The sequence below is a fragment of the Opisthorchis viverrini genome (genome assembly GCF_000715545.1).
Source record: "Opisthorchis viverrini unplaced genomic scaffold opera_v5_109, whole genome shotgun sequence".
NCBI lineage: Eukaryota > Metazoa > Platyhelminthes > Trematoda > Opisthorchiida > Opisthorchiidae > Opisthorchis > Opisthorchis viverrini.
This window is the reverse complement of record NW_008751764.1, coordinates 1,128,881-1,142,868: the sequence shown is the minus strand read 5'-3', so window position 1 is coordinate 1,142,868 and position 13,988 is coordinate 1,128,881. Positions and strand designations below refer to the sequence as shown.

General features: G+C 43.1%; 1 protein-coding gene across 1 annotated transcript in view; it reads right to left on the bottom strand.

Moving 5' to 3' along the window:
- The window catches only part of T265_13827 (hypothetical protein), a gene marked incomplete at both ends in the record, with an annotated part of 70,566 nt that extends 67,847 nt beyond the window's left edge, over window positions 1-2,719 (bottom strand). The window contains one exon of the mRNA XM_009170708.1: window positions 2,586-2,719. The remainder of the gene's footprint in view (window positions 1-2,585) is intronic.
- Window positions 2,720-13,988: the final 11,269 nt, after the last annotated feature.

The following is a 13,988-nucleotide window of genomic DNA, read 5'->3' as shown; positions in this document are numbered from 1 at the left end:
ATTCACCTGGAGATTTAGTTCACTTAAACAAATCGCCATAGTAAAGGATTTTCAATAATACAGGAGCATGTACCTTATACATAGACATTCTACACTATGAAGTGGCAAGTCTGAAAATGCCGTAGATTTCGAGAAATCAATCCCATTGTGCGAATAGCCAGCGGCGTCAACCCACAACGCTCACGCGAGCAAATCAATCGGACACGCACCCAATCAGCCACTCAAGTCACACGCCAGATCGATGGTGGAACGACGAACGGACATACGCATGCGCAAACTCTGACACACCGGAGCAGCTACTACACTCTGGTAGCTGCTGCGTTGAGCAATTTGATTGCGAACTTTTCACCACCATCATCAGTGCCTTTGTTAGGGAGCGCACTTTTGCCTAGGTTGGTGGTGGTATCAAACCACAACACACAGACGATCGCACACACAACCACCAGGCCATCGCTACCAATCACTAGGCCCGTTAACAAAGTACTGATGATGTCACACCGATTGGTGATGAAACGTTTGCAATCGAATTGCCCAGCTCATCGAACAAACCGACGACCAGCCCTTTGTCTCCAAAGGCTTTGCAATATGTAGGTGAGGATCAAACAAACGTTCTAGTAGGTAACCTAGCTTAAAAATCATGGATAAAGGGTGCTCGAATCCATTGTTAAAAAACAGAGAAGCTGATGCTGTCATGATGCGGAAATATGCAAGTACCAAGCACCACTGAGTATCGTACAGAATGTCAGTTGACCACCATCAGGTTCCAATGCGTTGGAATTTTTGAACGGAACCTCCAACCCATTAGCTCACGCAAAGCACAAGGATCGTTTTCTTGATTGTTTATCAAACAAACCCTACGTATCCGTGAGAAGGTTCTCTTCAATTATGGATAGAATGAATATATAAATGTCACCAGTGCTTTTGTTTGAATTTCTAAACTTCATCTCGGAAAATCCCGTTATTGATCATTGAAAAGATCCGGTGGGTTTTCGATGAACTGCGAAACCTCGGAAACCTTTCCTCAAGAATTGCTTTTTATCTAAATCTGTCCATGCAAACGGGAGTTTTGATTCATTCCAAAATTATGTAAAACTTTACGAGTGCTTTCACTACACACGGTTAACTTTGGCTTGCTATGGTACCGTTTGGCAACGTTTGGAGTTCCTCAGCAGTCTTACATCAGAGCGGACACGCCTCCCGAGACAGGCTATCAGCTTTTTCGCCGCTCTTGCCAGCTACATTCTAGCTTTTGAACACAGAGGTATTCCAGACAGAGGCTTTCCATAATCAATGAAAGGGTTTTACGTGAATTTTTGTCCGTCAGTGTTGATTCTTGATGGATTTTATTTGTTTACGTAAGCGAACAGCAATAGAACTGCCCTGTAAACCCCTCGTGTCAGTGATTGAGACAGTTCACCTGGACGGTTTGATTCCGAATTAACTAAAGACTGTTTATTTGTGCGCGTTCATCATACTCGACCGCTGATGGTCGATGTACCGACACCAGAAATGACATACTGTCAGGGCTAGCCCAGACAGAAGAAAAAGCACATGTGCAGAGAGTGACGCATCCTCAAGGTCACCATCGGTACGACTCGTCCGGAAAGTAGGTGGATCGGCGGCTCCCACCAAACACGACTTAGCAACATACGATCAGTGGAGTGGATCTGAGATTGTTCACGACCGGAACACCACCATTGGCTGTACAGAACGAACAAGTGAACGACCATATTTGGCCAATTAGTCATCCTAATATATTACGCAGACGCTCTGTATGTTTTGTCCTGACAATACAGCCATGTCGCGAGTTCTCTATCTTCTCCCTATCGCGTAGTCTGGCAGGCTCAGCGCAGGCGTAAGCCATAGACGGCCACCGCAGGATACAACACATACCTTTCACTGGTTCAACGTACGCCGCTCTGGTATATGCGTTCCCACCAGTACCCCAAAAGAGAATGCTAACTGACTAGGTTTGTTCAACTATTTGAAAAGCTCTAATCAACCGATGCTCAGTATATCGTGAATTATGCTTGCCGATCGCATGAAAATTTAATTAGTAGAATATTAGAGAGCCCGAAAAATCAGTATGTTCTACAAGATCATGTGACTTACGGAGAAGAGGGTCGTGAGCACCTAATTCCAAAAAGAGTATCAATCTTCCTCTTTCAAGGTTTCAGGAAAACAAACTTCTATAGTGATCGGCTTCCAACCACACGGAAAGTTGAAATAGGGAAGCACTTTGGAAATATGTGAAAGCGGAATTTAGAAGCCTCAAAGGCACGAAATAAGCGGACTGAAAATCGTCCAAGGTTATGACAAGTAAATGAAACTGAGGGAGTGCAATTCTTGTTGTTCGTTGTTCGTAAGGATTCTTTATTATTCCAATTACTTTGCTGCTGACTAAGGTCATTACGGCGGTAGAAAAACGCTGAGTTATGAAATACTAGCTATATCTTTCCACTATTAATCAATCTATCTTAAAGGACCCAAAAGAGATACTGAATGATGGTCAGATACACAGCGAATGTTTTGTTAATTATATGCACGATATGCTGGAACTCAGTGCATTAATACACTCGACTTACCTGAAAAATCTCATTTCTCGTTTCAGGGCCTCAGAAGTTCCAAATTAACCGATTGTGGACCATATTGACAACTTCGAGGAAATGTCGTGTATTTCGCATTTTAGGTATATGTCACTAATTTTAGCAACCCCGTAATCACATTATATACCTTATCTCTTATATGCCTTATCTCTTTATACACTACGGTCTGTCATGTGTCGCATCCCACCTGGTGACGTGTGATGGTGAGCCACGTTTAATTGAAGTTGGAGTGATGTAAACATAATACGAGTGAAGTGACGTAACGTTCTCAGCTTAGAGCAACCGTGTTCCTTGGTTTCACTAAAAACATCGGGATAATTTATCGTATCGGTGCTGTGGTATCCGCCTCGCGTAGTTCGTGTGAGCCGCGGAGCTCATAGATGGTGACTAGTTTTGAAATCTTCAAATATTGATCTGTACCATCGCCAGTTGCCACTAAAATCAATCACACATGTGGAAAGGGTTGATATGATAGTTGGCAGGACCTTAGTGGGATGCTTAAAAAGGACATTACAACAAAATGTATTGCTCTCAACAACGGCTCCGTCGAAAGAAAAAACGGTCGTGTACTAAAAATGACTGAAACTCAACCAGGTCCGGCGAATTACGGGTTGTCTGGATGTAATACTGGGGCTTACACAGGTGGTGATAGCCATAATACAAATCAGAAGGTGTATGCACTAATAAAAGTTTATTGCATGGGTGACAGTGGTGGGTTGCGACACCTATAAAAATAAATACAATGGAGCAAGTCAAAAAGGGAACCTATGGTATGTGAGAGTCACTTGGTGAAAGTCCGGACAGTGGGAACGTGTTTTCTCCGCAGTTTGGCTGCTACACGTATTCCATAACTGTCCGTGGACTTGGAGTGTTTGGCTGACACCTTGCTCCCTGCGCGCGCGCGAGCCTGTGTGTGCTGACAGTGTTCGGTTCCCCTATAAGTAGGTCCAGTGCGCGTACGTGGGCGCGTCAGCACATGAGTAGTTACTACGCTCACCAGACGGTACAGACAATCGATGTCCGATGAGTCATCTTAGTGTGACGTGGTTTGTGAACATGAAAAAAAGACAAGTCTCGTGATCCAGTGAGCGACTGTGAGCTGAACAGCCAAGTATCTGGGTAACCGGGTGGCGAAAGCCTAGCAAATGGTGTTTTTATGTTTGCACGGCATTTTAGCCACAAAACACCATTAAAAAAGCCGTATTTTCGGTTGGCCTCCGTCCAGTCTTTGTCAGTTGGACTGAATGAGTGGCCTGTATGGATGAAGAAAATGGCACAATTGGTCGCGGATTAACTTGGTCATGTATGTTCGGGAAGGCCGTGAAAACTCAAGTGAGCGTGTTCACTTACTGCTATGCACTTCACAGCTATTTATGTGTTTCATTCATCTCACCTACGCTCACATACGTAAACATGAAAGGCCTCCTTCAGTGGGATATTTGTCCTGATTATCGCTACCATCAGATTTGGAAGCACAATGAGAATACTAAAAAAACTGTATCCTTTGCTCTTGATTACTCCAGCTCGTTACAAATTTTTTAATACAACACTGTCTTTGTAGTGCTGCTTTTTGTTTCACTAATTAATTCTGCGGAGGCCGTTGGCGTCAGCAAATCCGTCCATTTGCATCCACGAGTGGAAATAGATATAGTGATTTTTTGAATTCTTTTACAAAAAAAATGTCTTCCAGGTTCATTTTACTAACTGAATATTTAAGAGAAAAGAATTGGTAGAAACGCGACGTGTGTAGATAGCCTTCATTATATATTTGGCGAAAAATGAGGACGAGATCACTAAAACTGCTTAAAAATGTTTGTTCAAGTAGCCAAAATGTGTTTTGTTGTATTCAGTTTGATGCTGATCAATGTTTAAGCAATCCTTGGGTGAAATATCATTTCCTAAAGGAAATTACTCACAAGGTTGCTGAAAACTCTTGGACCTTGTGAATAGTTTCCTTTATGAAAATATACTGCGACATCTCGAATGTTGTGCCAACTGAAACATGAGGCGGCCTGTGTGCAGCACATTCAGTTTTAGAATAACATAAACGAGAGACACAGCTGGGTCTCTCGCGAAAACCAAATTGATTTGCAAATCGGTGTATTTCTCGAAGACGAGATCATTTCTTTCAGAGCAATCCGAGTCAACCATAACGGGCTGCTAGTTTTTCGAGAAACTGGACCACTTTGTGGATATTACCATAATTCCTGTAGTTGCAGGCACAGAAATACCTCGTTTCTTGTCATTAAGACCATGTGTCGACTTTGAGGCTGCCTATTTTTAACCGCGCGGTCTGACTTGGTCAAGCAGCTTTCAGCTTGACACAATCAACAACACCACCAACCTGATCCTGTTATTTAAACTTAATGTTCCCATAACAATAAATTGCGCGCTGTGATGACGAAAGCAGCAAAGGGCACTTGCAGTGAAAGGAAGAAGGCGTTTACTGAGGAGTCGTTTATTGGAAATCATCAACTGAACAGTTACAGACTACATTGGACAGGGAATCAAAACTCACATGTACACCTTGGTTATAAAAACTGAGTATCTATCTTCTTCTCGAACGCGTCTTCCTGAACTCTCCTGGATACTCATTGACTATCGATCAAGCGTAAATGAATGCTACAGAGCGATTCCACAAATTCCCTAATAAATCTCGCTTTTCAATAGATGCTTAGGGGATTTATGAGAAAACCACATACTACTCGCATGCTTCATCAGTAGCATAATATGTAAAAGACTGCGACTGGCTAAATGTTCCAGTAGTATATGTATACCGCTCAGTTCTAGTGGGTAGTTATGTGCGGCAACTTCAGTGAATCCAGATCAGAGCCCATAGAATCAATTAAGGCACATTAGAAAGTCAATCTAAACGAGCTCAGCATAAGCCAGGGACGAATTACAAGTATGTAAACATCCCAGAGTGTTTAGAGAATACTTCTCATATCCTGAATGAGGGGCAATTTCATTTTGCTTCATGGTTGTACATTGGGAGTGACTGTTAAATAGGTTTCAGTTTTTTTATACAGAACTGAGTCACTGAAGCCAAGATGGCTCTTGCATTATGAAATCTACTAAACAGACGAAGTAAAAGGTCAACCTTGGCCATTTAGTCGTAACATCTGCTTGGACCAATGAGTCTCCTCAAACTAAGTGAAAAGCGAGGCAGGATTTCAAGCCCTGAATGAGAATACGCGGTTGGCATATAATGCTTAGTAAACCCCATGGAAAAGATCGCTTTTCTTTCCATCAGTGCCCCCGGTGGTTTCACCAGAAACATGTGCGTTGGTAGTTAGCCATTGAAACAAGCAGTGGTGATTTAACCCATCTAATCTGGACAGATTTTATGGTGACCGATACTCATCTTTTGCTTAGGTGCCCAGTGACTCTTTTTAACGACATTAGCTGCTCGTCAACGAAAAGCATATCTTAAAGGTCCACTTCAAATTCCACGAACTAGTGGTAGTGACATGTCATTCATCTGAGATCGATTGTGCCTAGACAAGTCTAGATGACGAAATTTGGCACTGCCGTGTTTTTGATTGGTTCAATTCCTGATCGATAAACTTGCGGTTTGATCGGGCTAAAATCTAGACTGCCAGTTTTGAATGCATTTTCAGTAAAACGTTGTGAGGGCTTCGTGATAATGTAATGTGAGTAGGACATGAGATGGGACTTTCCAAGATATGCGGCAAAAACCTTGCTGTGGAAAAATGCTGAAACGTGATTTTGTCTTCCCGTATTTTACTGGTTACAAGGCAGAAAATATGATTCAGAGCATTAGAACTGGATTTATCAACCAGTGAGCTTGTCTTTGTTCCAAGACTGTCTCCAAGGTCATCAGGTTGTGTCGGTTGCCTTTAGACGAAAGCACTCTATCACCCTAGCTGCCGACAACTTCGTGGTGACCCCTGGGTGACTTTACATATTCTAAAGCTGTATGTCCATGTCTGAAAAAGCCAATTCCAGATGAATCAGTCGGCCACAAACACAAGTATTTTGCGTTTGTTAAATTCTGACAGTCGAATTAGTACCAAGGCATCATTTGGACCGTGTCTATTTAGTTTAACCTATTGATGGCATGGTGAGTGGCCAACAATGAAACTTACAAAGTAAACTGATAAATCTGTTAACAATTGTGCTTGCCGACCCTTCTTGCGTCCTCAATGGAAAGATCCGTTTCTCTGGAGGCTTTTGAATATCGCCAAAAATCAATATCTTGCAGGGGTTGTCACACAGGGGAATCACTCAGAATTTTGTGCCGCATGGTTTGACGTATGACGTCAAAGTTATAAAAATGACATTATTACTGTGACGGAAATAGAACGATTCTGTTTTGGTAGGCGAATGGGTTTCATTCAGCGCGCTTCTTACTAAATATTTTCAGTGAGTAACTTACATGCAGAAAGCGCGTCCCTAATCATCAGATGCCTTGCTACAATTTGGTTTTCATGGGAAACTCAACCGAATCTCATGTTTAGGAAATTCTTCAACTGAAGAGATCTCAGCAACCTTGTGAGTAGTTTCCTTTATGAAAATATACTGTGATATCTGGAATATCGTACCGACTGAAACATGTGGCCGTCTTTGTGCAGCACTAGCAGTTGAAGAATATCATAAACGAGAGATTCAGCTGAGTCTCTCTTGAAAACCAATTTGATTTGCAAATGAGTGAATTTCTCGAAAATAGTCCAATTTGGGTTCAGGTAGAACATAAGTTTGACCTACTGATAAGCCCCAAGGAGGGTAAAACCGGTCGTGGGCTGCCGAAGAGTTTTCAGCAACCTTGTGAGTAGTTTCCTTTATCAAGTTACTGCTGTTTTGCCTCTTACCTACTAGGCCTCAGACCCCGGTTTAATCTGCTGTGCTGGAAGATCAGGCTATGGATTAACTAACAACCATTTGAATCAATTAAACTTGCTCAGTATCGCAGCTTTAGGATTTGTTTCCCCGCCAATCATAGTCAGCGCTTTGATTCTACCTTGCTAATTTGGCATTAGCTGCGTAGACAGTATCAAACTTGTGCTGGCTTGAGCAAATCAATGACGAACAAGTGTGCGTATTCGATAGATGTCACTCATTTTCGTGGAATGCAGAATGTCTGCAAATGTTTTCTTAAGCTGCAACCACCATTGAGAGAAAGATCAATTAAAAGTGTGTCGATTTAGTCTGGAAAAGAGCAAACAAATCGATATGAGTAGCCAGGAGAGTGACGGAATCCAGAAAGTCTGTGCCATAGATAATTTTCGATATCTGAAAGAGTTAAAGGCAACCGCTGATACAATGCTCTAATGAAACTTCCGTTTGGTCCGGTGTCTCAAGCAAAACCACCTTAATTTGCCGTATTTCGACGGCCTTTCTTGATTTTCTCAGAAGTTGAACGTTGTCTGTAAATAAGAGAAGGCGAAAAAAAGAGCTACCCGTAAAGCGGTGGATACTACTGATGAGGCTCGCGAGTAGTATATGGCTTTCTTGTAACTCTGTCTTGATCTAATGGAAGGAGGGATTTATTACGGAATTAGTGGACCTAATTTACAGCATTCGTTTACAACCGCGTGATAGTCAGTGAATATGCAGGGAAGTCAAGAAGACGTGTTCAAGAAGAAGACGGATATTCGGTTTTGCAAAAACAAGATGCGTATGAGTTTCACTTTCATGAATAACAGTCAGTCTCCCCCATTAGCCGACAAAAAACTGGTTACCATCGGAAGACGCAATGATTTGTTCCAGTGTGTCACTAGTCCATACTGTTGTTTATCAGGCCAAGACTACGTAATTTACTGATTATTCTTGCTGAAGAAGACCTCTACCCTTAAATGGGTTCATGAGGCAGGAGTCACGCGTGTGACCATGAAAGAGGACGGCACTTAATGTTGAAAAGACTTTATGAAAATAAATCTTCTCTCAAGCTCCTATTGACCTAATTGGGCAAGCCGTACTTTGCGATGTCTAGCGTGCTCTTTAGAGTTAAGAATTCTGCGATGCTTATGACAAGAAAGGATAGTGTGGGATCCCAATTCAGCTGCATCAGAGGAGTATGTGGTCCATCTGGTTTTAGGCGATATGCCAAGTCAAACTCCGTCTGCATGGATCCGACTGTTAAACAGCCCGCACACTTATCAAGACGATGCACGATGAATTTTGTGGGACCAACTGGGGAAAATTTGCAGGCAGTCCAATATGATTTTGGATAGCTTTCTACCAGCAAAAATGTCAACCGGTTTTAATGATCAGCGATAAAAATAGATAGTGAAATATTGGTAGCTCGGGTGAGTTTATTGTTTGTTGATCAGGTGGATGTTGGTCTGTCTGTTCGCCGAGCTTGGCAATTGACCTGAAAACGTTTCGTCATCATACGAGGAGACATCATCAGTGCGCAGATGGGTTGGTACTTCTTCTTGGCCTGCGTGTGTTTATATAGCAGTCAAAGGCTATCTGTTATCTTCTGACGTGATTGGCTACTTGAAGTGTGACGACTTTAGTGAATCTATTGGTGCGTTTGTGATCTTTGTTGCGTTGTGGTCTGTGTTCCTTTGTGTCGGTCGGTTATCCCAACGCCTTCTAATTTTAGTAGCTTGTTCTCTGGCTTTGATTCGCAATGCGTTGTAGTCTGTCGTTCTCGAGTTTGATTGGTTGTTTGTACCGCCCTATTTCCTCCACCGTGACGGTTGGTGTCCCTGCGTCCGCCGGTTGATTTGGTGCTTTGGTTGGGCGCCTCCTCCAATCCAATTGAGGTGCCCGTTTGAATGATGCTTTCCTGCTTCTCTTGTGAGTTCCTCGTCTGGTTGCTTTTTGCTGCTCTAAGCTCTGTGGTTCTGGCGTTCTCTCGCTCTTAGTGGCTGGTAAATGGGATCAATTTCGATGTTTGTTGATGGCTGCTTCGGTGGAGTACCACGCTTCCATAAATTCGCGTTCTCGTTTTGTTCTTGCTTGAGCCAGTATGCGAACGCCGTTCCAGTCGAACTCGTGTCCTTCTTGGCATTTGTGTGCGGAGATGAGAGAGAAGTGATGGTGTCTTTTAGTAGAGAGTTGGTGTTCATGTGTTCTGATGGAGAGCTTTCTTCCTGTTTGTCCCACATACCGTTTGTCGCAGTCTTTGTGTTGGATCCTGTATATGATATTCTTCTTCGCAATTGGATCTAACTTCCCCTTTGGTCTTGAGTATTCGCAGGCCTGTAAGCGATCATGTGGGACAACTTCTGGAGAAACTGTAACACGTAAGCATCGATCAGGACGAAATAATGGTCTCATTTGATGTGAGCTCACTACTCACTTCTGTGGACCTCGATTCAGCCAAGACAACTGCGGCCGAATAAGTGGACAACAACGGCACGCCAACTGGATCACTGGAGAAAGGAGACCCCTGCAGATTACTCGAATTATGCCTGATCACACATTTCGAGTTCAACGGAGAATATTATGAACAACTACGCGGGACACCAATGGGATCGTCAATTTCAGGATTCATTGCACAAGTCACAATGCAAAAGTTGTTGCCCGATATAAATCCCAAAATATGGATCCGTTACGTGGACGGCACATTTGTGAGCCAACTGTTAAACAACGTTTTCGACGATATCAAATTCAGAAGCAATCTGTCAATCCTACCATAAGTTTCAGTGCTAAGGCCGTGATCCCAGGGCACGGAATTGGCTAATTAGCCTAAATTCGTGATCTAGGTGTCCTATTTGAGAGATATTGTATAGTCATTAATAATTGTGGCGAAATCGAATTGTACGAACTTCAGTAGTCACAACTGGGCGGCAAACAATATACTGAATTAGACGTGGGCAAAGGGTATAGCTAGGTGGACCGTGACCTTGAACCCTTGGACCAATCATTTCCCAAGTATGAAAGACCAGCATAACTGCGGCGGATCGGGACTTATCGTGCACACACACACACACACACACACTACTGCATCCTGCTTAATCGTCGTTGTCAGGATCGGGGATAAGTCTCTGTTCGTGGACAAGAGGAAGGAAGAAATGGTAGAACACTTGACGTTGTTTGGGTTCATGTGACCGACCATATTCGAGATATTCAGTAAAAAAGTTTTTTTGACAATTTCTTCGCCGTGTACGATGGAGAAGAAGACGTCATGTGTTGGCCACGTTCGGCTGGGAGTACCAAGATGGATTCAGGTGAGGGTGTTGATTTGTGAGAAATGGTCCAAGTGGTTAGAGCGTGAATTTACTGACCGGAAGGTCCGTGATTCGAACCCGATCTCCGCCTCTCGACTTCCCCTGTCTAGGCTTGGGAAACCTGGCAGTATCTCAGCCCTCGTGCTTCCTTCTGTTAGCATGGCAGCTAGGCACCGAAATAGTGCTACAGCTGAACTCTCTGGAACGTGCCTGGTGTTACTGACATCGTGGGCGAACTTATCTGCAGAAATGCAGCGTTGGTGACCCTCCGAACTACTCGGGCATACAAAGCAACACTACCAAGGGAGGCAACGGAATAACAAAAGCATAACACGGCTGGTGAACAAATTGATGGACTCCAGTACGAAACATGGGAGAAAAGGAATGTTCAGCAAACGAAGGGTGCGACCGTGTGACGAAACAGAAACTACTGAAGAAAGATACCCCGATAGAAAATGCCCAATAGGAATGCTGTTCGGTCGGAAGCATCTAATCCCCTTAGTGTGCGATTCTAACCTCAAACGAACAAAGAGGTAAACACACCCGCTATATATCACTGCCCTGAGAAAGGTTTGACGCGGTGAACTCTAATTCTAGTGGGGAAGTCGGTTGGAAGTTTAAATCCCATAGGTCTTGCTTGCAACAGATTGTTAATATCAGCATAAATCTCAGACCAGTTATCGGCTCTCTACACAAACCTCGCATGGGACTGTGAAATATTGCCACGTATACTAATGTATAAAACCCAAAAAAACTGAGTATAGTTGGCACCGTAAGTACTCGCCGTGAATTCGAGAACGATAGCATGGAATCAAATTATCAAGAAGGTCAGATCCTTGGAAGTAACCTCCGAACGCCCGGAACCTACTCCTCCACCAAAGGAAAGCCGGCAAGCATCCAGGCCAGTCAATCATTCAATCATTTCAGCAAAAGCTGATGAGTGTTCATGGACGCCACAGAAGCAGGACCGAATGTGATCAGCGTTCAGGCATTCCATTGAGGTACGATCGATGTTGACGGGTGTTCACTAGCGCCTATCAGACAGCCTGGATCAACGTCAGAATGTCCCCTTTAAATAGCGTGGGGCTGTTGTAAATTTTGCTCTCGCACTCGCACGCACTCACGCCCTCACACTCGCTTTTTTGGAATATAGCTGTTATGTTCCCTTCTGTGAGTCTTTTTTCGAGCAACTAGGCACTGGAGCGGAACAGTAGCAGATACCACAGATTAACGAATCAGCAGATATAACACAAATTGATGGCACAAGAGTGGAGAGACTGCTTGACTATCCATTGCCGGACTTCCTTTAATACCTCACCTGAAGACAGACAGTCACAACTACATACAAACGATACTTTAGAAGCACTTTCAAACATATCAAAGTTATATTTGAAAATTTCAGCGCATTTCGCAGCGGTAACAAACAGAGCCTCACCTTACTGGGTACTGGATAGGTATTGCGAACCCACGTGGGCCAAGCAATAACTGCAGACATTTCAGTTTCGCTGCCTGTTCCGGTGAAACAGTCTTAGTGCAAAATTTGTTTGACTGTGCCAGGGTGATTTGTACTTCATTTTCCAAGAGAAAGATAAATTCTGAAAAAAGGCTTGGATTTCCTTGTACTAACTGAGGATATTCATCATTCTTAACATCAGGCGATGTTCCAGGCAGAGGCCTATCTATTCAATAAAACGTAAACTTTATCTCCGACAAAGATGTAGACTAAAAACAAAACCTGTTTTTTATAAAAAATAGTAGTTCTCAACTGTCTAACAATTCTTATTTTCACCGAGCAGACAAATCGAATTAAAGTGTGCAATGTCCTGTGAAATCGTTTACCCACCTCAGTGGTGTACCAGATTGCATGCAGTTGCGGGACGATCTTCACCAGTTGAACAAGTTGGTCTTCATGTTAGGACCCCGTGGAAGGTTCGCTTCGATCTAGATTCACGTGACTGATCGATTGACCTATAGACTGCAAAGTCAGTCCTGAAAACTCGCTTCATTGATCGCCAAACAATCCCACTATTGGTCATTAGGACCCCCCGAGAAACAACTTTCGAACTACTGTTGCGCATCTTTAACCTGAATACGTTAGTACACAGGTGTGATATGTTGATAAACAAAAATTGATCCAAATGGAATTATGCATTAGATCTCATGGGTTTACGATGCACCAAGGCCACCCCATTGTTGTAGACGTGTCGATTTTAAGGAGATTCAATAAAAAAACTTTGATATCCGGCAACTCCTCTTAGTGTTTTGCTCATGATTGTGATACTGCCATACTCCTTAGGTTCTCGGACGGGTTGCCCTCAACTTATATACGGTTGAAATGCCCACTACGGTTGAAAGATGGCTGTTTATCACACCAGACCATCCATACTTTTGAATTCATCTGTGCTATATAGGGTTTGGAGTGCAAGTAATCATTTGGAAGATGTATACTATTGTATCTTTATTCTAATTGTGTATAACGGAAAACAGAGAGAGATATGACTACTTGCGTCACCCCGAGTTGTCTTCCGTCTCTTAAACACGTGTTTTTGCAGCATTTGGTTGCAACTAATGCCTATAATTTTTCAAGTTTAAATAAGTGACGCAGTATTCCGAAATGTGGTGTCTAACGAAATTTGTAGCAACCTAATCGGTGAACCAACAAATCTCCAAGGGACTCTGTTGAGAGAAAATGCTATTAGAGGAATTGCCTTCTGGTTGGTAACAGTGTAGACACCAGTCAATCGCTGTGTGTATGGGAAAACTACAAACGTATGCTCAGTAAGCAATAACCGCTGGGAATCACACTCAACTGGGGTTCGCCATCACTTTCGTCATCATTTTTATTGACGAACAATATCAATACACAAAACCAATGCTTCGATACCGTACATTCATAATCTGCTTGAAAGTCCTACTGTGAAGGAAATAAGAAAATGGTGGCTGCGGATATGAGGTAGCGTTTGTTTACCACAATTTACCGATCCGACCACAACTCGGCATAGTCATTCCCCTCTACTTTTGTTCTCTTCCGCCATGTAATGGTTTGAACACCTGTCTGCCTGTGCCACTCTCAATTAAGCACGGAAAACATGTACTCGGCAAGCGGAATGCACGCCTAACCACTGTATCTCTTGGTGCTCGGCACATCCGGTCACTCCTTCTCAAATCGTCCTGTTGCGGATTCGCTGCAGTAACCCTACACCTACCATCGTTCTGAGACAACGGTTATCGAATAGCT